We start from the raw sequence: 26,419 nt of genomic DNA on the forward strand, positions 1-26,419 counted from the left end.
GTAGAGTTTTGACTCTTCTCTTCTCAAATTTCACTAAAAAAATTTAGGATCACGCGGGTATTTTGGAATCGTTCCGATGGTTTTTTGACGAGAACATTGTTCTTGGTGCCTCCTGTCTTTAGGGGTTGTGGCAGTGTCCCGGGGAGTTGAGCTCCGAGGTGTTGTCGTCACAATTTTATCATTGCAGTTCTGGAATACCTGAGTTTAGCACGCCGACATCAAAAATCTCTTTTATGCAGTTCATTGGTGAGATAACCTCGACGCCACCCAGTACTGGGGCGGGAGTTCGGGAGTATCGCCATAACTTGTATAACGGATGCTTTTCGAAGGTTGAGCTAGATGGTTTCCGAAGTTTTTCTCGGTTATGTTTTGAAGGATGGATACAGCTGGATGTAGGATTTGCTAGATTTGGGTGAGATATTATGCTTCCCCTGTATCCCCAACACCTGATTGCATAACCGGAAAGGTTCGGTAGTTTCATAGGTGGGAATTCAAGTAGCTCTAGCTTTTCTTCCACGGATATTTGGTTTGAGATTGGGATTTCTTACCGAGTATTCGTTCTTGATCCGTACCTTGCTGATTTATTCCTCTACCTAAATTCTAAGTGGCTTCTCAATTTATGGATATGTAACCATTTCAAGTGGAATGCATTCGTTCTTATGTTCGGATGTGAAGACTATATGTTGCAATTTCAAACCGTTTGATTCAGCTTCATTTTGTCTGTCAATGTGCTAACGGTTGTCACCCTCTTCAGGATGGCTCCCGCTAAGAGCACCAATCAGAATCAGAATCAAGATCCGCCACCACCTCCTCCTCCTCCGGAGGCATGGCAAGCTGTGATGGCCGCAACCAATGCAAACACACAGTTGATCATGCAAATTCTTCAAGAGCGCAATCAAGCGAACGAAGGCAACCAAGGCAATAATCAGAATCACTTTGCTACACTCAACCAGTTCCTTGCTAACGGGCCAAAGACTTTCAGCAATTGTGTTGAGGCAACTGATGCTGATGATTGGCTCGTGGATCTGTGCAAGCATTTCGAGTGCAGTAATGTCAGGCCTGAGGACTTTGTCAAGTTTGCATCCTTCCAACTCAAAGACCAAGCTGCAGAATGGTTCTAGCAGTACAAGGATTCCAGAGGAGGCCGTGCGATTACCTGGGATGAATTCCGTCAAGACTTCAAAGCTCATCATATTCCTCAGAGCGTGGTTGAGAGCAAGCATGAGGAATTCCGCAACCTGAAGCAAGGCTCTTTGTCTGTCTATGACTACAACAAGTTGTTTCAGAAGCTCGCCCACTTTGCTAAGCAGGACGTCCCCGATGAGAAGAGCATGATATACCAGTTCAGGGTGGTCTCAGAGAAGAAATTCAGCTAGCTCTTGTTCTCTTTGAGCCCTTGAGGTACGATGAGTTCTACAACATGGCATTGAAGCAAGAGGCCTCTCAACTAAGGTGTGATGCTTCCAAGAAGCGAGTCAGAGACACTACTCCTTCCTCCTCTACTCAAGTGGCCAAGCAGCAGAAGTATTGGATTCCTCCTCCTCCGTTTCGTCAACTGTATCAGCAGAAGAGCAAAGGTGGCAGTGGATCTTCCCACCCACCCAACCCTAGCTTTCAGAACAAGACTTCGTCTCAAGCTCCAAGATCGAGTGCTCCGTATCACCGTCCGCTTTCAGAGGTCACGTGCAACAAGTGCCAACAGAAGGGTCACTATGCCAACAAATGCTTCAATCAGAGGCGTCTTCCTCCTCCTCCTGTCAGATCAGCAAGTACAGCTATGGTCAAGCATAACACCAAGTCCGCCAAGGTCAACTTGATGAATGCAGCTCAGGCAGAGGACTCATCAGATGTCATCATGGGTAACCTTCCTGTTAACGATGTTCCTGCAAAAGTTCTTTTTGACACTGGTGCATCGCATTGTTTCATCTCGAGACCTTTTGCATCTAAGCATGGGTGGTTTTCTCAAGTTATGCATAAACCGTTAGCAGTTGTCTCTCCGAGTAGATGTTTGCTCGCTAACTACGAGGTTCCGGATATTTCTATTTCGTTGGGTGATTTCAAGTTTCTGGTTTCTCCAATGATCCTTGGTAACTCGGATATTGATCTTATTCTCGGGATGGATTGGCTATCTAAGCACAAGGCTCAACTTGATTGTGCAGCCAGGCAGATTCAATTGACTCATTCGTCTAAGGATGTAATTGTCTTTGCCGCTCGGGATAATACAATCCGTCTGTTTTCTCTCAATGACAAGGGTGAACTGGATGCCATCTCGCAAATTCCAGTCGTTTGCGAATATCAAGACGTCTTTCCAGAAGAGCTTCCAGGAATGCCTCCGCACCGGCCAGTTGAATTCGTCATTGATCTTGAGCCCGGCACGGAACCTGTGTGCAAGCGTCCTTACAAGCTCGGACCTGAAGAGTTGAAGGAGCTGAAGAAGCAACTCGATGTTCAAGAGAGAATGGGCCTCATCCGACCTAGTTCTTCTCCGTGGGGTTGTGGTGTTCTTTTGAGAAGAAGAAGGATGGAACGGACCGACTTTGTGTTGATTACCGTCCATTGAACAAGAAGACCATCAAGAACAAATACCCACTTCCCAACATCAACGAGCTGTTCGAACAACTCAAAGGTGCCCAAGTATTCTCCAAGCTTAATCTCCGTATGGGTTATCATCAGATTTGAATCCGTGAGCAAGATATTCCCAAGACGGCTTTCAGGACAAGCTTTGGTTCATATGAATACACTGTCATGTCTTTTGGCCTCGTCAACGCTCCTCCGACGTTCTCTCGCATGATGAACTTCATCTTCAATGCCTACACCAATGACTTCATTTTGGTCTATCTCAACGACATTCTGGTCTTTCTCGAAGAACAAGGAATATCATGCCAAGCACTTGCGTTTGGTACTCGACAAGCTGAGGGAACACCAGTTCTACGCCAAGTTCTCCAAGTGCGAATTTTGGCTCGATGAGGTTCTTTATCTTGGTCATATCATCTCTGCCAAGGACATTGCCGTGAATCCTGAGAAGGTGTCTGCAATTGTGAATTGGGAACCTCCTCAGAATGTGAAGCAATTCCGTAGCTTCCTCGGTCTCGCAAGCTACTGTGGAAGATTCGTTGAAAACTTTTCTAAGATCGCGGAGCCTCTCTCAAATCTTCTCCAGAAGCACGTCAAGTACGTTTGGTCTCCGGAGTGTGACATTGCTTTCAACACTTTGAAAGAGAAATTGATCATTGCTCCAGTTCTGACTCCACCTGATGAATCCAAGCCGTACGAGGTCTTTTGTGATGCCTCTCTCCAAGGTCTTGGCGCAGTATTGATGCAAGAGAAGAAAGTTGTTGCTTATACCTCTCGCCAGTTGAAGCCTAATGAGAAGAACTACCACACTCATGATCTCAAGTTGGCGGCAGTTGTGCATGCTCTTTTGACTTGGAGACATCTCTTATTGGGAAGAAAAGTGGACATTTTCACTGATCACAAGAGTCTCAAGTACATCTTCACTCAGCCTAATCTCAACCTCAGGCAAACTCGATGGGTCGAAATGATTCAAGAGTATAATCCGAGTATCGAGTATACTCCAGGCAAGGCCAATGTGATTGCTGACGCATTGAGCAGGAAGGCTTACTGCAACAGTCTGATTCTTAAGCCTTATCAACCCGAGCTTTGTGAAGCTTTCCGCAAACTTAATCTGCAAGTTGTTCCTCAAGGTTTCCTCGCCAACCTTCAAGTCTCTCCTACCTTGGAAGACCAGATTCGCCAAGCCCATCTTCTTGATGCTATGGTGAAAAAGGTGAAGATTGGGATTGCCAAGAGTCAACCCAAGTACAAGTGCTACCGCCTTGATGACAAGGATACTCTCTTCTTCGAGGATCGTATTGTTGTGCCCAAAGGTGACCTTCATAAAGTGATCATGAACGAGGCTCACAATTCTCTCCTCTCCATCCACCCTGGGAGCACGAAGATGTATCAGGACCTTGAGCAGGCTTATTGGTGGACTCGAATGAAGCGCGAGATTGCTCAGTTCGTGAACAAGTGTGATGTCTGCAGAAGAGTGAAGGCAGAACACCAAAGGCCAGCTGGTCTCCTCCAACCTGTTGCCATTCTAGAATGGAAGTTTGACCACATTGAAATGGACTTCGTGACTGGGTTTCCAAAATCCAAGCGTGGCAATGATGCTATATTCGTTGTCATCGACAAACTCACCAAAGTGGCTCACTTTCTGCCTATCAAAGAGTCGATCACTGCAGTTCAATTGGCGGAACTCTATACCTCTTGAATTATCTCTCTGCACAGTATCCCACAAGTGATCTCTTCAGACCGTGGCAGCATCTTTACCTCCAAGTTTTGGGATTCTTTTCAGAAGGCCATGGGCACCAACATCCGCTTCAGCACAGCTTTCCATCCTCAAACTAGCGGTCAAGTCGAGCATGTCAACCAGATTCTTGAAGATATGCTCAGGGCTTGTGTGATCTCCTTCGGCATGAAGTGGGAGGATTGTCTTCCTTATGCTGAATTCTCCTACAACAATAGTTTTCAAGCAAGTTCGGGAAAGGCCCCATTTGAAATTCTGTATGGCAGGAAGTGCCGTACCCCTCTCAACTGGTCTGAAACCGGTGAACGTCAGCTTTTGGGAAATGACTTAATCACAAAGGCAGAAGAAATGTGCAAAGTCAGTCGAGATAACCTCAAAGCAGCCCAATCCCGCCAGAAGAGCTACTATGATAGTAAGGACCGTGATTTGGCTTTCGATATCGGAGATCATGTTTACCTCCGCGTCTCTCCTATGAAAGGGACTCATCGCTTCGGTATCAAAGGGAAGCTTGCCCCCAGATACTCGGACCTTTCAAGATTGTCAGCAAGAGAGGCGATCTCGCCTATCAACTCGAGCTTCCTTCAAACTTTGCAAATGTTCATGATGTGTTCCATGTCTCTCAGCTCCGAAAGTGCTTCAAGACTCCTGACCGCACCGTCAACTTCGAGGACATTGAGCTCCAAGAAGATCTCTCCTATCGTGAGCACCCAGTTGCTATTCTTGAAGAGACTGAACGCAAGACTCGCAACAAGTCGATCAAGTTCCTCAAAGTCAAGTGGTCACACCATTCCGACCGTGAAGCTACCTGGGAACGCGAGGATCACCTCTGTTCAGAGTACCCGGCATTCTTTCAGTCCTAGATCTCGGTACGAGATCCTTTCGTAGTGGTGGAGTGTTGTAACACCCCGGATGTAACTTTCCCTATTTGTACTCCAACTCTTGCTGTTTCCGGCGTTAAGTTATTTTTTTTCTCGGGTTCGGGTCTTTGTCTCCGTGTGTTGTTATCGTTGTCATGCATCTCATATCATGTCATCATGTGCATTGCATTTGCATACGTGTTCGTCTCATGCATTCGAGCATTTTCCCCGTTGTCCATTTTGCATTCCGGCGCTTCGTTCTCCTCCGGTGGTCATTTCTACCTTTCTTTCTTGTGTGGGGATTAAACATTTCCGGATTGGACCGAGACCTGCCAAGCGGCCTTGGTTTACTACCGGTAGACCACCTGTCAAGTTTCGTACCATTTGGACTTCGTTCAATACTCCAACGGTTAATCGAGGGACCGAAAAGGCCTCGTGTGTGTTGCAGCCCAACACCCCTCCAATTTGGCCCAAAACCTACCTAACCCTGCTCCATCACCTAGAGCGTTCGATCACGATCGCGTGGCCGAAAACCGCACCTCATTTGGAGCCTCCTAGCTCCTCCTACCTATAAAATAGCATCCCCCCCGCAATTTTCGGGTCATTCCACCCCTAACCATAGCCCCGCTCCTCTCCGCGCGGCCGGACACGTCTGCCGGCCGCCGGACACATCGCCACTGCCACTCAGGAGCGGCCACGTGGCCCCCTGCGCCGCCTCCCACCGCTCCGGCCCGGGAGGCCCAAGTCGGGCCCCCGCGAGCCAATCGTCCGCCGCCGCCCGGGTCTCCCTCCTCCTCCCGCGCGGTCGTGCGCCGCCCGAGCCGCCCTGCTACTCCGCCGCTCCGGCCGCGGCAGACACTGACGCCGGCGACCTCCGTCGCGGCCACCCCTCGCCGGCGACCACCGTCCTCCGCCGCTCCTTGCTCGCCGGCCACCGCGTCCTCCATCACTGGCGCCCGCCGCCCCGGCCACCGGCGCCCGCGTCCCTCCGAGCTGCCCCGGTGAACAGTACCCCATCCGCGCCTCGGATTCCGTGCCAACCCTAGATCTGAGAGATGTTGGATTTTTTCACTAAGTCCTCGAAATCGCAGATCCATGTGCTCCTATTCATAGCATCGTATCTCCGCATCCGTAACTCCGTTTTTGACATATAACATATCAAAATGTTCGCCTCAGAGACTACATCATTTCATTCCATTGCATCATTTTCATTTGAGTTCATCTTGATGCCCGAAATGCTGTTAGAAGAGTGCTACTTGAGATAATTGTCAGATCTGCTACTCCATTTAGACATTTGTCATTTCTGCCATGATTATTGTGTGCGTGATATGCCCATGAGCTCTACATATGTTTTGTTAAGGGTTTTGTCATCTCTCCAGAGGTGCAACCCATGTATTTTTGTGATGTGTGTGGTGACTAGCACAAGCTTGCAAGGTGAGGCACTTGGTAATTCTGTTTTCAGGGACTTAGCATTTCCACTAAGTCCTTGAGCTGTTTAGTTCATGATGCCATATGTTCATGTTGTTTCCTAGTGATCCGTGCCTCTTTTGAGGATGATCAGTAAGGATGTTTTGTTAATCTTGTAGTGCTTTATCCATCCATGTCTTTGTTTGCAATTATGGAGCACCCTAGCTTGAGTCAATCGAGCTCTACTTTTTCTACTTTGTGAATCTGGGCAGATTGTCAACTTGTTTGCAATTTTGCCGATGATGTTATAGTTGATCCGTGCATGCTATGTTATTGTTCTTGCCATGTCTAGCTTGCATTTTGTGTGTTCTTGATAGATGTATGCTTAGCTTTTCATGAATTGCACCGTAGTGAGTGCATCGAGCTCGTAAACATGCCTACTTGATATCTGTTTTCAGCATGTCCCAGTTTTCACTAAGTCTGAAAACTGATTATGTTTTTGCCATGTTCACATGCTTGCAAATGTATTTTGTGATCCCTTTTGACTCAAGGTCACTAAGGGACTTTTGTTAATCTCTTTGAGTAGCTCCATGCCATGTTTTACTTTGTCATGTTCAGGTCCTGTAGCATGTAGTTTTGTTGCTCCGAAGAGGGCTACCTGATCTGAAATTCCAGACAAGTGTTAATTTTACAAAGTCTGAGATCTGTTTACCATATGCATTTTTGCCATGCTTGTTTGAACCTGTTAATGGATGAATTGGCCGTAGCTCAGTGCTAGATTTTTGTTAAGCATCTTGAATCCATCCCTGCCATGTATTTTGATGCCATGTTTGGGTGCTGTAGCATGTTCATCTCATTGCATTTAGTTGGCTACTTGCTGTTAATCGTAGATCGTGGTCATACTTGAATTGCTCGCCATTTCCAAACCGTAACTCCGATTCCGGTGATCTTTATATCGTTTTCAAGCGATTTCATCTCATCTTTCCAATGGAACACTTGGTTTTCAAATTTGAGGCCAGGTTCTTGCATTTCCTATAATATCTTGCATATGCATCCCGCATAGCATACCATGTTTGCATCATATTGCTTGATCCTTGCACGTGGTTGATTGTGTTCCGTTTGTTTGTTTGTCTTGTTTGGGTAGAGCTGGGAGACGAGTTCGCTAACGAGGAGCCCGTTGAGTTTGCTTTTGAGGATCCAGTCAACTCTGACATCTTTGCAGGCAAGATGATCATACCCTCGAAATCACTACTATCTTTGCTTTGCTAGATGCTCGCTCTTTTGCTATGCAAATGCTACGATGCCTACCATTTGCTTTCAAGCCTCCCAAATTGCCATGTCAAACCTCTAACCCACCATGTCCTAGCAAACCGTTGTTTGTCTATGTTACCGCTTTGCTCAGCTCCTCTTATAGCGTTGCTAGTTGCAGGTGAAGATTGGAGACCGTTCCTTGTTGGAACATTATTTACTTGTTGGGATATATCATTATATTGCCATGTTATCTTAATACATCTATATACTTGGTAAAGGGTGTAAGGCTTGGCCTCTCGTGTTGGAAATATGCCCTAGAGGCAATAATAAATTGATTATTATTATATTTCCTTGTTCATGATAATCGTTTATTATCCATGCTAGAATTGTATTGATAGGAAACTCAGATACATGTGTGGATACATAGACAACACCATGTCCCTAGTAAGCCTCTAGTTGACTAGCTCGTTGATCAATAGATGGTTACGGTTTCCTGACCATGGACATTGGATGTCATTGATAACGGGATCACATCATTAGGAGAATGATGTGATGGACAAGACCCAATCCTAAGCCTAGCACAAGATCATGTAGTTCGTATGCTAAAGCTTTTCTAATCTCAAGTATCATTTCCTTAGACCATGAGATTGTGCAAATCCCGGATACCGTAGGAGTGCTTTGGGTGTGCCAAACGTCACAACGTAACTAGGTGGCTATAAAGGTACACTACAGGTATCTCCGAAAGTGTCTGTTGGGTTGGCACGAATCAAGACTGGGATTTGTCACTCCGTGTAAACGGAGAGGTATCTCTGGGCCCACTCGGTAGGACATCATCATAATGTGCACAATGTGATCAAGGAGTTGATCACGGGATGATGTGTTACGGAACGAGTAAAGAGACTTGCCGGTAACGAGATTGAACAAGGTATCGGGATACCGACGATCGAATCTCGGGCAAGTATCGTACCGATGGACAAAGGGAATTGCATACGGGATTGATTAAGTCCTTGACATCGTGGTTCATCCGATGACATCATCGTGGAACATGTGGGAGCCAACATGGGTATCCAGATCCCGCTGTTGGTTATTGACCGGAGAGTCATCTCGGTCATGTCTGCATGTCTCCCGAACCCGTAGGGTCTACACACTTAAGGTTCGATGACCCTAGGGTTATAAAGGAAGTTTGTATGTGGTTACCGAATGTTGTTCGGAGTCCCGGATGAGATCCCGGACGTCACGGGGAGTTCCGGAATGGTCCGGAGGTAAAGATTTATATATGGGAAGTCTTGTTTTGGTCACCGGAAACGTTTCGGGTTTTATCGGTAACGTACCGGGACCACCGGGAGGGTCCCGGGGGTCCACCATGTGGGGCCACAAGCCCCGGAGGGCTGCATGGGCCAAGTGTGGGAGGGGACCAGCCCCAGGTGGGCTGGTGCGCCCCCCCCACCAAGGCCCAAGGCGCAAGGGAGAGGAGAAGGGGGCAAACCCTAGGGCAGATGGGCCTTAAGGCCCACCCTGGTGCGCCTCCCCCTCTCTCCTCCCCTTGGCCGCCCCTAGATCTAGGGGGCTTCCGCCACCCCTAGGGAGGGAACCCTAGGTGGGGGCGCAGCCCCTCCCCTTCCCCTATATATAGTTGAAGTATGGGCTGCCCAATACACACGAGTTCCTCTCCCTGTTGGTGCAGCCCTACCTCTCTTTCTCCTCGTCTCTCGTAGTGCTTGGCGAAGCTCTGCTGGATCACCACGCTCCTCCACCACCACCACGCCGTTGTGCTGCTGCTGGATGGAGTCTTCCTCAACCTCTCCCTCTCTCCTTGCTGGATCAAGGCATGGGAGACGTCACCGGGCTGTACGTGTGTTGAACGCGAAGGTGCCGTCCGTTCGGCACTAGGATCTCCGGTGATTTGGATCACGACGAGTACTACTTCAACCCCGTTCTCTTGAACGCTTCCTCTTAGCGATCTACAAGGGTGTGTAGATGCACTCTCCTTCCCCTCGTTGCTGGTCTCTTTATAGATAGATCTTGGTGACACGTAGGAAAATTTTGAATTTCTGCTACGTTCCCCAACATCTCGCCTAGTGTTTTGTTCCACTCTTGCCGCCCTAGTTTCCGTCATATCGGTGTTATGTTCCCGGATTTTGCGTTCCTTACGCAGTTGGGTTATAATGGGAACCCCTTGATAGTTCGTCTTGATTAAAGCTTTTCCAGCAATGCCCAACCTTGATTTTACCATTTGCCACCTAGCCCCTTTTTCCCTTGGGTTTCCAAAGCCCGAGGGTCATCTTATTTTAAACCCCCCCGAGCCAGTGCTCCTCTGAGTGTTGGTCCAAACTAGAGTCCTGTGCAGCGCCCCCTCGGGGAAACTCGAGGTTTGGTTTTAGTTGTATGGAGCGCTCATATGAGTGTGCCCTGAGAACGAAATATGTGCAGCTCCTATCGGGATTTGTCGCACATTCGGGCAGTGTTGCTGGTCTTGTTTTAACTTGTCGAAGTGTCTTGAAGAACCGAGGTACCGAGTCTGATCGAAACGTCTCGGGAGGAGGTCTATTCCTTCGTTGACCATGAGATCTTGTCATGGGCTAAGTTGGGACTCCCCTGCAGGGATTTGAACTTCCGAAAGCCATGCCCGCGGTTATGGGCAGATGGGAATTTGTTAATGTCCGGTTGTAGATAACTTGAACCTTAATTTAATTAAAATGAATCAACTGTGTGAGTTACCGTGATGGCCTCTTCTCGGCGGAGTCCGGGAAGTGGACACGGTGTTGGAGTAATGTTTGCCGCAGGATTGCCCTCTTTAGTTATGTGTTCGCGCTTTGCCTTCTCTTCTCGCTCTCTTTTGCGAATAGGTTAGCCACCATATATGCTAGTTGCTTGCTGCAGCTCCATATATTTACCTTGCCTTACCTATTAAGCTTAAATAGTCTTGATCGCGAGGGTGCGAGATTGCTGAGTCCCTGTGGCTCACAGATTACTATTACACCAGATGCAGGGCCTGATGATACAGCTCTAGATGATGCGCTTGAGCTCAAGTGGGAGTTCGACGAGGACTCTCAGCGATACTATGTTTCTTTTCGTGATGATCAGTAGTGGTGCCCAGTTGGGGTGATCGGGACCGTGTCGCATGTTGGGTTGTCTTTATTTTGGCGCCGTAGTGGGGCCATGAGTGTTTGGATGATGTACTGTTATTTATGTACTTGACTGACGTGGCGAGTGTAAGCCAACTATGTTATACCTTTTTATTATCTATATTACATGGGATGTTTGTGATGATTGCCTGACTTGCAATAGATGCCTTCAATGCGATTATGCCTCTAAGTCATGCCTCGACACGTGGGAGATATAGTCGCATCGAGGGTGTTACAACGTCGTCCCACGATCGTCGCGCGCCCACAGACATGCAGGCCGCGCTGCTCATGGCATGCGAGCTCCTGCGTTACCGCCCGGTCGACGACCTCTACAACGACTGCCTGGACCGCATCGCCGAGCTCGTCAGCGCCGCTAGGGGCTCTCCTGCACCGTCCCTCTCGCTGCCCCACCCACCTCCAGCCGCGGGCGACGTGGCCCACGGAGCGCCTCCTCCACCTCCGCCTCAAGCCGGCGCTCTCGCACCAAGATGCATGGTCCCGCGGCGTGATCCGGCACGCCGGGTGCCCGCACACAAAGAAGGAAGCTGCCAGGAAGTCCCTCGGCCGCAAGAAAACACTCCTGCACTCCCGGCACCACCACGTTAAGACCATGCGCCGCGTGTGGTGGCGATGTGCGGGTACCAAGACCAGGCTCCACCACCATGACGAGCTCCGTTGACTACTGCAGGTTGTCGTGCCTTCACTCCTGAGCTGCGCAGTGTCGTCTGGCCTGACAAGTTCAAGCCAGACCTGCCGCCGCGCTATGACGGCACCCCCGACCCCATGTAGTTCCTGCAGCTCTACAAGCTGAGCATCGAGGCGGCCAACGGCGACGAGAAAGTTATGGTGAACTGGTTCCCCATGGCTCTCAAGGACGACACGCGCTCGTGGCTCTTGAATTTGTTTGCATGATCGATCTCCTCCTGGGCAGAGATGCCCGAGCGCTTCGTCGCCAACTTTCAAGGCACCCGTGACCGCCCGCCTGCCGCTGGCGACTTGTAGCACATCAAGCAGCAACCAGGGGAGACCTTGCAGAAGTATGTCAAGCGTTTCAACAGCGTCTGCCTCAAGATTCCCAAGGTGACGAACGAGGCCATCATCTTCGCGTTCTCTGACGGCGTCCGCGATGCTACCTCTTGAGCATTGTGTTGGTTTTCCCTTGAAGAGGAAACAGTGATGCAGTAAAGTATCGTAATTATTTCCCTCAGTTTTTGAGAACCAAGGTATCAATCCAGTAGGAGACTACACGCAAGTCCCTCAAACCTACACAAGAAAATAAGAACCTCGCAACCAACGCGATAAAGGGGTTGTCAATCCGTTCACGGTCACTTACGAGAGTGAGATCTAATAGAGATAATAATAGATAAATATGTTTGGTATTTTTATGATATATATTGAAAGTAAAGATTGCAAAATAAAATAGATTGGAAACTTATATGATAAAAGATAGACCCGGGGGCCATAGGTTTCACTAGTGGCTTATCTCAAGATAGCATAAGTATTACAGTGGGTGAACAAATTACACTGGCATGATCATGTATATAGGCATCACGTCCGCGACAAGTAGACTGAAACGATTCTGCATCTACTACTATTACTCCACACATCGGCCACTATCCAGCATGCATCTAGAGTATTAAGTTCATAAGAACAGAGTAACGCATTAAGCAAGATGACATGATGTAGAGGGATAAACTCAAGCAATATGATATAAACCCCATCTTTTTATCCTCAATGGCAACAATACAATACGTGCCTTGCTGCCCCTGCTGTCACTAGGAAAGGACACCGCAAGATTGAACCCAAAGCTAAGCACTTCTCCCATTGCAAGAAAGATCAATCTAGTAGGCCAAAACAAACTAATAATTCGAAGAGACTTGCAAAGATAACCAATCATACATAAAAGATTTCAGAGAAGAATCAAATATTGTTTATAGATAAACTTAATCATAAACCCACAATTCATTGGATCTCAACAAACACACCGCAAAAAGAGTTACATCAAATAGATCTCCAAGTAGATCGAGGAGAACATTGTATTGAGATCCAAAGATAGAGAAGAAGCCATCTAGCTAATAACTATGTACCCGAAGGTCTGAAGTAAACTACTCACACATCATCAGAGGGGCCATGGAGTTGATGTAGAGGCCCTCCGTGATCGATTCCCCCTCCGGTGGAGCTCCGGAAAAGGCCCCATGATGGGATCTCTTGGGTACAGAAGGTTGCGGTGGTGGAAATAGGATTTCGTGGTGCTCCTCGATGTTTTCTGGGTATATGGATATATATATATAGGAGGAAGAAGTAGGTCGGTGGAGCCACGAGGGACCCACTAGGGTGGAGGGCGCGCCCAGGGGGGATAGGCGCGCCCCCTGCCTCGTGGCCTCCTCGTTGGTTGCTTGACGTCCACTCCAAGTCCCCTGGATCACGTTTGTTCCAAAAATAACTCTCCCAAAGGTTTTATTCCGTTTGGATTCCGTTTGATATTCCTTTTCTGCGAAGCACTGAAATAGGGAAAAAACAGCAATTTACACTGGGCCTTGGGTTAGTAGGTTAGTCCCAAAAATAATATAAAAGTGTATAAATAAGCCCATTAACATCCAAAACAGATAATATAATAGCATGGAATAATCAAAAATTATAGATACATTGGAGACGTATCAAGCATCCCCAAGCTTAATTCCTGCTCGTCCTCGAGTAGGTAAATGATAAAAACAGAAATTTTGATGTGGAATGCTACCTACCATAATTCTCAATGTAATTTTCTTTATTGTGGCATGAATGTTCAGATCCAAAAGATTCAAGACAAAAGTTTAATATTGACATAAAAATAATAATACTTCAAGCATACTAACTAAGCAATCTTGTCTTCTCAAAATAACATGGCAAAAGAAAGTTCATCCCTACAAAATCATATAGTTTGGTCAAGATCCATTTTCGTCACACAAGAATGCTCTCATCTTGCACAACCCCGATGACAAGCCAAGCAATTGTTTCATACTTTAGTAGTCTCAAACTTTTTTCAACTTTCACGCAATACATGAGCGTGAGCCATGGATATAGCACTATAGGTGGAATAGAATAATGATAGGGGTTTATGTGGATAAGACAAAAAAGAGAAAGTCTCACATCGACGAGGCTAATAAACAGGCTAGGGAGATGCCCATCAATTGATGTCAATGCAAGGTGTAGGGACTGCCATGCAACGGATGCACTAGAGAAACTAAGTGGGTGTGCATCCAACTTGCTTGCTCACGAAGACCTAGGGCATTTGAGGAAGCTCATTGTTGGAATATACAAGCCAAGTTCTATAATGAAAAATTACCACTAGTATATGAAAGTAACAAAACAAGGGACTCTCTATCATGAAGATCATGGTGCTACTTTGAAGGACAAGTGTGGAAAAAAAGATAGTAGCATTGCCCCTTTTTATTTTTTTCTTTTTCTTTTTCTTTTTTTGGCCTTTGCTTTTTTATTTTTTATTTGGGACAATGCTCTATTAATGATGACCATCACACTTCTATTTATTTACAACTCAATGATTACAACTCGATGCTAGAATAAAGTATGACTCTATGTGAATGCCTCCGGGGGTGTACCAGGAAGGGCAATGAATCAAGAGTGACATGTATGATAAATTATGCATGGTGGCTTTGCCACAAATATGATGTCAACTACATGATCATACAAAACAATATGACGATGATGAATGCTACCTCCTGAGCACTTGCGTTGGTTTTCCCTTGAAGAGGAAAGGGTGATGCAGCAAAGTAGCGTAAGTATTTCCGTCAGTTTTTGAAAACCAAGGTATCAATCCAGTAGGAGGCCACGCACGAGTCCCTCGCACCTACACAAAGAAATAAATCCTCGCAACCAACACGATAAGGGGTTGTCAATCCCTACACGGTCACTTACGAGAGTGAGATCTGATAGATATGATAAGATAATATTTTTTGTATTTTTATGATAAAGATGCAAAGTAAAATAAATGGCAAAGGAAATAACTTAGTATTGGAAGATTAATATGATGGAAGATAGACCCGGGGGCCATAGGTTTCACTAGTGGCTTCTCTCAAGGGCATAAGTATTCACGGTTGGTAAACAAATTACTGTTGAGCAATTGACAGAAGAGCATAGTTATGAGAATATCTAGGTATGATCATGTATATAGGCATCACGTCCAAGACAAGTAGACCGACTCCTGCCTGCATCTACTACTATTACTCCACACATCGACCGCTATCCAGCATGCATCTAGAGTATTAAGTTCAAGAGAACAGAGTAACGCTTTAAGCAAGATGACATGATGTAGAGGGATAAACTCATGCAATATGATCTAAACCCCATCTTGTTATACTCGATGGCAACAATACAATACATCCCTACTGTCACTGGGAAAGGACACCGCAAGATTGAACCCAAAGCTAAGCACTTCTCCCATTGCAAGAAAGATCAATCTAGTAGGCCAAACCAAACTGATAATTCGAAGAGACTTGCAAAGATAACCAATCATACATAAAAGAATTCAGAGAAGATTCAAATATTGTTCATAGATAAACTTGATCATAAACCCACAATTCATCGGTCTCAACAAACATACCACAAAAGAAGATTACGTCGAATAGATCTCCACAAGAGAGGGGGAGAACTTTTTATTGAGATCCAAAAAGAGAGAAGAAAACATCTAGCTAATAACTATGGACCCGAAGGTCTGAGGTAAACTACTCACACTTCATCGGAAGGGCTATGTTGTTGATGTAGAAGCCCTCCGTGATCGCTGCCGCCTCCGGCGGAGCTCCGAAACAGGCCCCAAAATAGGATCTCGTGGATACAGAAAGTTACAGCGGTGGAATTAGGGTTTTGGCTCTGTATCTGGTAGTTTGGGGGTACGTAGGTATATATAGGAGGAAGGAGTACGTTGGTGGAGCAACAGGGGGTCCACGAGGGTGGAGGGCGCGCCCACGGGGGTTGGCGCGTCCCCTACCTCGTGGCCTCCTGGTTGATGTCTTGACGTAGGGTCCAAGTCCTCTGGACCATGTTCGTTCCAAAAATCACGTTCCCGAAGATTTCATTCCATTTGGACTCCGTTTGATATTCTTTTTCTGCGAAACCCTAAAATAGGCAAAAAATAGCAATTCTGGGTTGGGCCTCCGGTTAATAGGTTAGTCCCGAAAATAATACAAAAGTGTATAATAAAGCCCAATAATGTCCAAAACAGAATATAATATAGCATGGAACAATAAAAAATTATAGATACGTTGGAGACGTATCAAGCATCCCCGAGATTAATTCATGCTCGTCCTCGAGTAGGTAAATGATAAAAACAGAATTTTTGATGTGGAATGCTACTTGGCATAATTTCAATGTAATTCTTCTTAATTGTGGTATGAATATTTAGATCCATAAGATTCAAAATAAAAGTTCAATATTGACATAAAAATAATAATACTTCATGCATACTAACTAAGCACTTATGTCCTCTCAAAATAACATGGCCAAAGAAAGTTCATCCCTACAAAATCATATAGTTTAGTCATGCTCCATTTTCGTCACACAAGAATGCTCTCATCATGCACAACCCCGATGACAACCCAAGCAATTGTTTCATACTTTAGTAATCTCAAACTTTTTCAACCTTCACGCAATACATGAGCGTGAGCCATGGATATAGCACTATGGCTGGAATAGAATATAATGATGGGGGTTATGTGGAGAAGACAAAAAGGGAGAAAGTCTCACATCAACGAGGCTAATCAATGAGCTATGGAGATGCCCATCAATTGATGTTAATGCAAGGAGTAGGGATTCCCATGCAACGGATGCACTAGAGCTATAAATATATGAAAGCTCAACAAAAGAAACTAAGTGGGTGTGCATCCAACTGGCTTGCTCACGAAGACCTAGGGCATTTGAGGACGCCCATCATTGGAATATACAAGCCAAGTTCTATAATGAAAAGTTCCCACTAGTATATGAAAGTGACAAAACAAAAGACTCTCTATCATGAAGATTATGGTGCTACTTTGAAGCACAAGTGTGGTAAAAAGGATAGTAACATTGCCCCTTCTCTCGTTTTCTCTCATTTTTTTGGGCCTTCTCTTTTTTTATGGCCTTTCTCTCTTTTTTCCTCACTTGGGACAGTGCTCTAGAAAATGATGATCATCACACTTCTATTTATTTACAACTCAATGATTACCACTCGATACTAGAACAAAGTATGACTCTATATGAATGCCTCTGGCGGTGTACCGGGATATGCAATGAACCAAGAGTGACATGTATGAAAGGATTATGAATGGTGGCTTTGCCACAAATACTATGTCAGCTACATGATCATACAAAGCAATATGACAATGATTAACGTGTCATGATAAATGGAATGGTGGAAAGTTGAATTGCAATATATCTCGGAATGGCTATGGGAATGCCATAATAGGTAGGTATGGTGGCTGTTTTGAGGAAGATGTTAGGAGGTTAATGTGTGAAAGAGTGTATCATATCACGGGGTGTGGATGCACCGGCGAAGTTTGCACCAACTCTCAATGTGAGAAAGGGCAATGCACGGTACCGAACAGGCTAGCAATGATGGGAAGGTGAGAGTGCGTATAATCCATGGACTCAACATTAGTCATACAGAACTCACATACTTATTGCAAAAATCTACAAGTCATCAAAACCAAGCACTACGCGCATGCTCCTAGGGGGATAGTTTGGTAGGAAAAGACCATCGCTCGTCCCCGACCGCCACTCATAAGGAGGACAATCACAAAACACCTCATGTTTCAAATTTGTTACATAACGTTTACCATACGGGCATGCTACGGGACTTGCAAACTTCAACACAAGTATTTTTCAAATTCACAACTACTCAACTAGCACAACTTTGATATCGTTACCTCCATGTCTCAAAACAATCATCAAGCATCAAAATTCTCTTAGTATTCAACACACTCATAAGAAAGTTTTTACTAGTCTTGAATACCTAGCATATTAGGATTACTTAAGTAAATTACCATGCTATTTAAGACTCTCAAAATAATCTAAGTGAAGCATGAGAGAATAATAGTTTCTATAAAATAATACCACCACCGTGCTTTAAAAGATATAAGTGAGGTACTAGAGCAAAAACTATATAACTCAAAAGATATAAGGGAAGCACATAGAGTATTCTAATAATTTCCGAATCATGTGTGTTTCTGTCAAAAGGTGTGTACAGCAAGGATGATTGTGGTAAACTAAAAAGAAAAGACTCAAATCATACAAGACGCTCCAAGAAAAATACATATCATGTGGTGAATAAAATATAGCTCAAGTAAAGTTACCGATGGAAGTAGACGAAAGAGGGGATGCCTTCCGGGGCATCCCCAAGCTTTGGCTTTTAGGTGTCCTTAGATGATCTTGGGGTGCCATGGGCATCCCCAAGCTTAGGCTCTTGCCACTCCTTGTTCCATAATCCATTAAATCTTTACCCAAAACTTGAAAACTTCACACCACAAAACTTAAAGTAGAAAATCTCGTGAGCTCCGTTAGCGAAAGAAAACAAAACACCACATCAAGGTACTGTAATGAACTCATTATTTATTTATATTGGTGTTAAAGCTACTGTATACCAACTTCTCTATGGTTTATAAACTATTTTACTAGCCATAGATTCATCAAAATAACCAAACAACACAGGAAAAACAGAATCTGTCAAAAACAGAACAGTCTGTAGTAATCTGTAGCTAGCGCGAGATCTGGAACCCCAAAAATTATAAAATAAATTTATGGACGTGAGGAATGTATCTATTAATCATCTGCAAAAATAATTAACTAAATATCACTTTCCAAATAAAAATGGCAGCAATTCTAGTGAGCACTAAAGTTTCTGTTTTTTACAGCAAGATTAAAAATACTTTCCCCAAGTATTCCCAGCGGTTCTACTTGGCACAAACACTAATTAAACACAAAAAACACAAAAAAAACAAAGGCTAGATAAATTATTTATTACTAAACAGGAGAAAAAAACAAGGAATAAAAACAAAATTGGATTGCCTCCCAACAAGCGCTATCGTTTAACGCCCCTAGCTAGGCATAAAAAACAAGGTTAGATTTATGTATTGCCATCTTTGGTAGGCAACCCATAAGTGGCTCTCATAATAGATTCATAAGTTAATTTAATTTTCTTTCTAGGGAAGTTTTCCATGCCTTTCCTTAACGGAAATTGGAATCTAATATTCCCTTCCTTCATATCAATAATTGCACCATCGTTCTAAGAAAAGGTCTTCCAAGAATAATAGGACATGAAGGATATCAATCTATGTCAAGAACGATAAAATATACGGGCACATAATTCCTATTTGCCACAATAAGAACATCATTAATTCTTCCCATAGGTTTCTTAATAGTGGAATCTGCAAGGTGCAAGCTTAAAGAGCAATCATCAAAATCACGGAAACCTCGCAAATCACACAAAGTCTTTGGAATCGTGGAAACACTAGCACCCAAATCACACAAAGCATAGCATTCATGATCTTTAATTTTAATTTTAATAGTAGGTTCCCACTCATCATAAAGTTTTCTAGGGATAGAAGCTTCCGACTCAAGCTTTTCTTCATAAGATTGCATCAAAGCATCAACGATATGTTTACTGAAAACTTTATTTTGACTATAAGCATGAGGAGAATTTAGCACGGATTGCAACAAGGAAATACAATCTATCAAAGAGCAATTATCATAATTAAATTCCTTGAAATCCAAAATAGTGGGTTCATCAATATTTAAAGTTTTGACTTCTTCAATCCCACTTTTAACAATTTTAGCATCAAGATCTAAAGACTCCGAATTTTTGGAACGCCTTTTAGGTAAAGGTGGATCATATTCAGTCCCATCATTATCAAGATTCATATTGCAAAACAAAGATTTAATAGGTGACACATCAATAACTTTTAGATCTTCATCTTTATTATCATGGAAACTAGAAGAACACGCTTTTATAAAGCAATCTTTCTTAGCACGCATCCTAGCGGTTCTTTCTTTGCACTCACCAATGGAAATCACATGGCTTTGAGAGACTCATTGATATCATGCTTAGATGGAATAGATCTAAGTTTCAAAGAATCAACATCAAGAGAAATTCTATCAACGTTCCTAGCCAACTCATCAATCTTAAGCAATTTTTCTTCAATCAAAGCATTGAAATTCTTTTGCGAAGTAATAAATTCTTTAATATTAGATTCAAAATCAGAGGGCATCTTATTATAATTTCCATAAGAATTTTTGTAGGAATTACCATAATTATTAGAGGAATTACTAGGATACGGCCTAGGATTAAAGTTTCCTCTATACGCGTTGTTCCTAAAATTATTCCTACCAACAAAATTCACATCCATAGATTCATTATTATTCTCAATCAAAGTAGACAAAGGCATATCATTAGGATCAGAAGAAACACTTTTATTAGCAAATAATTTCATGACTTCATCCATCTTTCCACTCAAAACATTAATTTCTTCTATCGAATGCACTTTCTTATTAGTAGATCTTTCAGTGTGCCATTGAGAATAATTAACCATAATATTATCTAGGAGTTTAGTAGCTTCTCCTAAAGTGATTTCCCTAAAAGTGCCTCCCGCGGCCGAATCTAAAAGATTTCTAGAAGCATAATTCAATCTGGCATAAAATATTTGTATAATCATCCACAAATTCAAACCATACGTAGAGCAATTACGTATCATTAATTTCATCATCTCCCAAGCTTGTGCAACAGGTTCATGATCAAGTTACTTAAAATTCATAATATCGTTTCTAAGAGAGATTATCTTAGCGGGAGGAAAATACTTAGAGATAAAAGCATCTTTGCACTTATTCCAAGAATCAATACTATTTCTAGGCAAAGACAAAAACCAAGCTTTAGCACGATCTCTAAGCAAAAAAGGAAATAGCTTCAATTTAAAAATATCATTATCCACATCTTTCTTCTTTTGCATATCACACAAATCAACGAAGCTATTTAGATGGGTAGCGGCATCTTCACTAGGAAGGTGCTACCTCTTGAGCACTAGGTTGGTTTTCCCCGAAGAGGAAGGGATGATGCAACAAAGTAGCGTAAGTATTTCCCTGAGTTTTTGAGAACCAAGGTATCAATCCAGTAGGAGGCTACGCACCAGTCCCTCGTACCTGCACAAAACAAATAAATCCTCGCAACCAACGCGATAAGGGGTTGTCAATCCCTACACGACCACTTACGAGAGTTTGATCTAATAGATATGATAAGATAATATTTTTGGTATTTTTGTGATAAAGATGCAAAGTAAAATAAAAGCAAAGTAAAAGCAATGGAAGTATTGGGAGATTAATATGATGAAGATAGACCCGGGGGGCATAGATTTCACTAGTGGCTTCTCTCGAGCATAGTTATGAGAATATCTAGGTATGATCATGTATATAGGTATCACGTCCGAGACAAGTAGACCGACTCCTGCATGCATCTACTACTATTACTCCACTCATCGACCGCTATCCAGCATGCATCTAGAGTATTAAGTTAATGAAAATAGAGTAACGCTTTAAGCAAGATGACATGATGTCGAGGGATAAACTCATGCAATATGATGAACACCCCATCTTGTTATCCTCGATGGCAACAATACAATACGTGCCTTGCTGCCCCTACTGTTACTAGGAAAGGACACCGCAAGATTGAACCCAAAGCTAAGCACTTCTCCCATTGCAAGAAAGATCAATCTAGTAGGCCAAACCAAACTGATAATTTGAAGAGACTTGCAAAGATAACCAATCATACATAAAAGAATTCAGAGAAGATTCAAATATTGTTCATAGATAGACATGATCATAAACCCACAATTCGTCGGTCTCAACAAACACACCGCAAAAAGAAGATTACATCGAATAGTTCTCCACAAGAGAGGGGGAGAACATTGTATTCAGATCCAAAAAGAGAGATGAAGCCATCTAGCTAATAACTATGGACCCATAGGTCTAAGGTGAACTACTCACACTTCATCGGAGGGGCTATGGTGTTGATGTAGAAGCCCTCCGTGATCGATGCCCTCTCCGGCGGAGCTCCGGAACATGCCCCAAGATGGGATCTCGTGGATACAGAAAGTTACGGCGGTGGAATTAGGGTTTTGGCTCCGTATCTGGTAGTTTGGGGGTACGTGGGTATATATAGGAGTAAGTAGTACGTCGGTGGAGCAACAGGGCGCCCACGCGGGTGGAGAACGCGCCCAGGGGGTAGGCGCGCCCCCTGCCTCGTGGCCTCCTGGTTGATGTCTTGACATAGGATCCAAGTCCTCTGCATCATGTTCGTTCTAAAAATCACGTTACCGAAGGTTTCATTCCGTTTGGACTCTGTTTGATATTCTTTTTCTGCGAAACCCTAAAATAGGAAAAAACAGCAATTCTGGGCTGGGCCTCCGGTTAATAGGTTAGTCCCAAAAATAATATAAAAGTGTAATAAAGCCCACTAATGTCCAAAACAGAATATAATGTAGCATGGAACAATAAAAAATTATAGATACATTGGAGATGTATCACCTGGTGCTCAGGAGTTCATTATCAAGGCCACCCAGGAGCTTCAAGAGGCAAGGACCATACGCGGCGACCGCCGCCCACCACCTGGCGCAGGCTCCCATCCCGGCGAGGACGGCGGGCTTCGTGTCTGCGTCGACATTCCAGGGCTCAACAGGGCCGCATCTCAGGGACGTTTCTGGCCTTCGAGCGTTGGTCGGCGTGAGGGTCCAGCTCACAGCTACGTTCCCATGCCATTCGGCCTCCCGAACACGGTGTCACCTTCCAGCGCCACCTGCGAAGCATTCTGGTCGCTCGGAAGGCCACGCGTCACGATGTCCTGGCGGAGGTGGCGACCGTTCTTCAGGAGCCACCCGGGCCTACGGAGCCTCCTGAGGCTCAGGACCCTGGCGGCTCGTGAGGAGCGGCTTCTCCAGCACGCACCTTCAGCTACCCCAACACCACTCCAGCTGCAGTACCAGGTGACTCTTTTCAGTTTATTCAGCTGGGGGCTCCCCTCGGGCTGCATCATCCCCAGGTCGAATGGGCCTGTCCCTGCGACATGTATCTTTTTTGCAACTTTAGTGATACGTCTCCAACGTATCTATTATTTTTTATTGCTCCATGCTATATTATCTACTGTTTTGGACATTATTGGGCTTTATTATCCACTTTTATATTATTTTTGGGACTAACCTATTAACCGGAGGCCCAGCCCAGAATTGCTATTCTTGCCTGTTTTAGGGTTTCGAAGAAAAAAATATCAAATGGAGTCCAAACTGAATGAAACCTTCAGGAACGTGATTATCTCAACGAACAAGACCCAGGAGACTTGGACCCTACGTGAAGACACAAAAGAGGAGGACACGAGGTAGGGGGACGTGCCAACCCCCCCCCCCCAGGCGCGCCCTCCACCCTCGTGGCCCCCCTGTTGCTCCACCGACGTACTCCTTCCTCCTATATATACCTACGTACCCCAAACGATCAGATACGGAGCCAAAACCCTAATTCCACCGCTAACTTTCTGTATCCACCAGATCCCATCTTGGGGCCTGTTCTGGAGCTCCACCGGAGGGGGCATCGATCACGGAGGGCTTCTACATCAACACCATAGCCCCTCCGATGAAGTGTGAGTAGTTCACCTCAGACCTACGAGTCCATAGTTATTAGCTAGATGGCTTATTCTCTCTTTTTGGATCTGAATACAATGTTCTTCACCTCTCTTGTGGAGAACTATTCGATGTAATCTTCTTTTTGCGGTGTGTTTGTTGAGACCGATGAATTGTGGGTTTATGATCAAATCTATCTATGAACAATATTTGAATCTTCTCTGAATTCTTTTATGTATGATTGGTTATCTTTGCAAGTCTCTACGAATTATCAGTTTGGTTTGGCCTACTAGATTGATCTTTCTTGCAATGGGAGAAGTGCTTAGCTTTGGGTTCAATCTTGCGGTGTCTTTTCCCAGTGATAGTAGGGGCAGCAAGGCACGTATTGTATTGTATTGTTGCCATCGAGGATAACAAGATGGGGTTTTCATCATATTGCATGAGTTTATCCCTCTACATCATGTCATCTTGCTTAAGGCGTTAGTCTATTTTCATTAACTTAATACTCTAGATGCATGCTGGATAGCGGTCGATGCATGGAGTAATAGTAGTAGATGCAGGCAGGAGTCGGTCTACTTGCCTCGGACGTGATGCCTATATACACATGATCATACCTAAATATTCTCATAAATATGCTCAATTCTGTCAATTGCTCAACAGTAATTTGTTCACCCACCGTAGAATACTTATGCTCTCGAAAGAAGCCACTAGTGAAACCTATGGCCCCCGGGTCTATCTTCATCATATTAATCTCCCAATACTTAGTTATTTCCTTTGCTTTTACTTTGCTTTTATTTTAATTTGCATCTTTATCACAAAAATACCAAAAATATTATCTTATCATATCTATCAGATCTCACTCTCGTAAGTGGCCGTGTAGGGATTGACAACCCCTTATCGCGTTGGTTGCGAGGATTTATTTGTTTTGTGCAGGTATGAGGGACTGGCGCGTAGCCTCCTACTGGATTGATACCTTGGTTCTCAAAAACTGAGAGAAATACTTACGCTACTTTGCTGCATCATCCCTTCCTGTTCGAGGAAAACCAACGCAGTGCTCAAGAGGTAGCAAGAAGGATTTCTGGCACCGATGCCGGGGAGGTCTACGCAAAAGTCAATATACCAAGTACCCATCACATGCCCTTATCTCCCGCATTACATTATTTGCCATTTGCCTCTCATTTTCCTCTCCCCCACTTCACCCTTGCTGTTTTATTCGCCCTCTCTCTCTGTCCTCCCTCTCTTTCTCTATTTGCCTCTTTTTGCCTGCTTGCTTTTTGTTTGCTTGTGCGTTAGTTCGTTTGCTTGTCGTTATGGCTAGTCCCTTATCTTCTCTGTTGTCCCCTGAGTTCGAAATCTTTCACTTCAAACCCTCCCCTTTGAAGGTGCTCCCAGAGGAGAAGGCGCACGTGAAGTTGTTAGTCAATCGAGTGGTCTAGCTTATTCGTGACGGGGTCACTGGTATGGATCTCTTGGAGGTCTTCCTTCAGCGGCGCATCCAGCCTCTTCAAGCTCGAGACCATCCGATGTGGATGTATTCGTGTCTTGAAGACTCCACTCGGATCCACCCGGAGGAGGTCGACGACGACACACTAGAGAAGTGGCTGTCAGGCATTACCGGGAACAAGGACAATCCCAGGGGAGCCAGGAGAGTTCCCCCATTCAACCAGTCTCATGCACCAGAGCAGGTATGATTCTGAGTTTTTGCTTGTAATTTGAATTCACTCGCGCAGCTGCCTATATTGTATCGACTGACTTTGTTCCCCCTGCTTTCTTTCACGCCATTATTGAAATGTATTCAATGCCCAACGGGCAGCAAGAGCAAGCTCTGGAAGGCGAGGCGAGTGGCGGCGACAGTGGCGAGTGGACTTCCGATGGTGAAGGGGATGGAGGAAGCGACGACTCAAGTGATGGAGAAGAAGTCGAGTCGCCGCCTCACAGGGAGAGGTGATCCAACCTTGACCAAGAACGGCCGAGTGCCCGCGACAAGGCAACTGCTCAGGCTGGTCAATCTTCGAAGCGTCCTCAGATCTCTTCAGCAACCCCGACTGAGAAGGCGCCAAAGCACCCCAAAGTTGCATAGCAGAAGACTCGGAAGGCATTGCCGAAGATCAAGATTGATATCCCCATCACCTCCGCGTGAGTGTCTCTCCTTGTATTCACTCGACGCTCTGCGTTGTTTGTTTTTCTTGTTTTAACTGGACGATCTTTGGAATTGTCAGCGCTGCCACTTCCGGGACCTCAGCTTACAGGGATGATGATGAGGTGATGGAGGATGCGGTCACTTCTAATCCAGGTATGATTTCTGCCATACTATCTTTATTCGGTCGATTCAACTGCAATGTGCATCATTGGGTGACGTGATTTTGGCCATTGAACTTTCCACAGCTCCCAACATTATTGACCTCCCTGATGATGATGAAGAGCCCGAGAGGCCTTTGACAGGGAAGAATAGGCGAGCTCCTGTAAGCGAGGCGCTACAGTCGACGCCGAGGGCGGAACCAGTCATTCAGGACACCGGCGACGTCAATCGGGGTTCTGTTACCTTCGCCATGCCACTGTCGAGTGCCTTGCCTTCTTCGACGACTGCTCAGGCCCCTGTCGACCCGCCTTCAGTTTTTGTGACCCATCATGTCCCAGAGGACGAGGTGAGTGCTGCTAGGGAAGCCATACGCCAGGCGGGCATTATGATGGAGAAGATGAAGACGGTGCGGGACGCCAGCCAAGCCGCCTATGATGCCAGCTCGGCTCTCCAGAGCAACGTTCAGGTTAGTTGGTCGCCGCTTGTTCTGTTAGGATATGCTACCTGAAGATTCTTTCCGAAAATCTTTGCATCTGTACACCTACTGGGTGCGT

Source organism: Triticum urartu, chromosome 6 (genome assembly GCF_003073215.2).
Source record: "Triticum urartu cultivar G1812 chromosome 6, Tu2.1, whole genome shotgun sequence".
NCBI lineage: Eukaryota > Viridiplantae > Streptophyta > Magnoliopsida > Poales > Poaceae > Triticum > Triticum urartu.